Here is a 2,500-nt window from a genome sequence, read left to right on the forward strand (position 1 = left end):
TATATAATGTATGTGTGCGTGTTTAAGTAAATATGTATGTATTGAAATTGAACGTAAAATGATCGGTTGCGTTTGAAAATTACAAAGAATGTCGGACAAGCAGCTTTAAAGAACCACAGTTCATTGCAGTGACTATTCCACATTTATGCATGGAAACTGTCCAGTGACTTAAACCAGTGAAAAAGTAAAAGAGTTAAAGACTGATTTCTTTTGTTGCACTTAATGACACAATACTTGCTCTAACTTGTATTGCACATGTACGGATCAGTGGCATTTAGATCAGGTGATTTAGTAGTGGTATGAGTTGGGGCGTCACCGGCGGATTGGACTCATTTTAAGACCAATTATAAAATCGGTTTCAAATTTTGGCACAAGGTCATCAAGTTTGGGAGAGGGTGCTGGTCGATTACATCAACCCCAGTGCTTAACTGGCACTTATTTTATGGACTTCGAAAGGATGAAAGGATGAAAGGTAAAGTCGACCTAGGCAGAATTTGAACTCAGAACGTAAAGACGGACGAAATGCCGCTAAGCATTTTGCCCGGCCTGCTAACGACTCTGCCAGCTCACTGCCTTTCATACTATTAATATCGGTTTCAAATTTTGGCACAAGGCCAGCAAGTTCGGGAGAAGGGTAAGTCGATTACACCGACCTCGGTGCTCAACTGGTACTTATTTTATCGACTCCGAAAGGATGAAAGGCAAAGTCGGCCTCGGCGGAACTTGAACTCAGAACACGAAGACAGACGTAGTGCTGCAAACCATTTTGCCTGTCATGCTAACAATTCTGCCAGTTCACCGCCTTAACACAAACAACAATATTCCTTCGACATTCGATGACGGTCAAACAAAATTGCCAAATACACAATGGTTGGAGTACAGTCCTGGTCAGTTTAGAATATAACAACCAAACTAACATCATTTGTTTAAACATTCTCAGAATGGACTGTAGACATCCCTTCTGCAAGATAACGCCGATAGTTAGGACATACCAAACAAATGGAGTATAGGATGTCACAGTCTCGGGTCTCAGCAGACATCGTCCGAATAGTCTCTACGGTCCTACCTAACATCACTAGTTTGATCATATACTCTACGGTACTCTCTAACATTGCTAGTTCGATCACATAGTCTGGATAGAGAGTAGAAAGAAGTTAATAGCGACATTTGCGTCACATAGTCCGAAATAAACTGCAGAAAGCCAGCTGATATCGCTAATACGGTCACATAGTCGAAATATACTGTAGAGACCCAGCTAAGATTGCTGTAATGAACTAATTCGATGTAGCTGAACTCAACAAATTGCCTGGTTGTCCGTGTTACTTGTCACTATAACGACTTCGCTTCTAAAAACAACAGAGAAAGTTAAAAAGAAGCCCTGAGGGGGGAAATAGAAAAAGGAAAAAAAAGAAAGAAAAGAGTGACAAAACATGGAAATAGAGAGTGACTTAACAGACGTTATCATTAGAAATATTGACACAAAGGAATCCCAAAACACACACACCTTAAAAAATACAACAGGACAAATGAAATAAAAAGAAAAGAAAAAAGAATGGAAACATCGATTAATCCCTGCTAAGTTTTCCCTTCAAATACATTTCAAATACAGACTTTTTCTTTTATTCAGAAAAACTCTTTATTTATTTTTTTACTTCGTGTGAATACAAAAAAGAAATTGTGAATGAGATGTCATGAATATGCGATTTTAATTAAAAAAAAGAGAAACAGACGATCTAACTTACCGGTTCTCTTCATTTTCCAATCTATCGTCCGCCTTTGATTAATTTCGTGTTATTATTTGTGTCTTTTTTTAATAACCTTTTAATGTCAAAAAGTTAAATTCTTCACCATACGTTGCTTTCTTTCTTCTTTCCCCTTAAAAAACACACACACCACACACACACACACACACCACACACCACACACTCTCTGTCTCTCTTTCTTTCTCTTACTTTATCTGTTTTAAATTAATATATTTTCTTCTTTCGTTCCTAAATAATAGTTTCAATGTACTTCTTTTTGTCTTTTAAGAAAAAAAGTACACATTCTTTTTCAATGACCACAAATGTTAAAAACTATCCGTTGGTCCTTTTATGCGTGTCGTTTCATTTATTTCCGCTTTATTATTAAGTTTAATGTTTCTTTTTGAAATCTCTTTTCAAATTTGCTTTCAGGTAATTCTTCAAAGTTTCAAAATTCTTCACATTTTACTTTAGTCGGTCAGTTTCTTCATTCCATTCAGTTGATGCCTATATATCTGTGTCTTCCTCTATCTTTTTAAATTTCCTCCTGCAGAGATTGTGAGTTACTTTTGTCACCGTGTCTCCACAAACGAATATACGTTTGGCGTTTTTTATTTTTTTAGATGCAAAGGCTTCGATATATTAAAGAATATGGCGTTCATGGTTTATGCAACATGTATAAATACATGGAGTAATGAAACAATTTATAATACTCAGTCACTAGCAGCTTCTAACGTATTAAACCAGGCACAAGTTTC

At 36.4% G+C, this 2,500-nt stretch overlaps 1 protein-coding gene across 4 annotated transcripts in view; it reads right to left on the bottom strand.

Annotated features, from left to right (window-relative positions):
• LOC128250143 (uncharacterized) overlaps positions 1-2,500 on the bottom strand; it is a 29,296-nt gene that overhangs the window by 25,042 nt on the left and 1,754 nt on the right. For 2 of the 4 annotated variants that reach the window (XM_052974872.2, XM_089337746.1), the window contains exon 1: positions 1,743-2,500. This exon is cut by the window's right edge. The exons of the other annotated variants lie outside the window; for them this stretch is intronic. The gene's annotated coding sequence lies outside the window, so the exon portion shown is untranslated. The remainder of the gene's footprint in view (positions 1-1,742) is intronic. 4 annotated transcript variants of the gene reach the window in all.

The sequence above is a fragment of the Octopus bimaculoides genome, chromosome 19 (genome assembly GCF_046866305.1).
Source record: "Octopus bimaculoides isolate indiv1 chromosome 19, ASM4686630v1, whole genome shotgun sequence".
Lineage (NCBI taxonomy): Eukaryota > Metazoa > Mollusca > Cephalopoda > Octopoda > Octopodidae > Octopus > Octopus bimaculoides.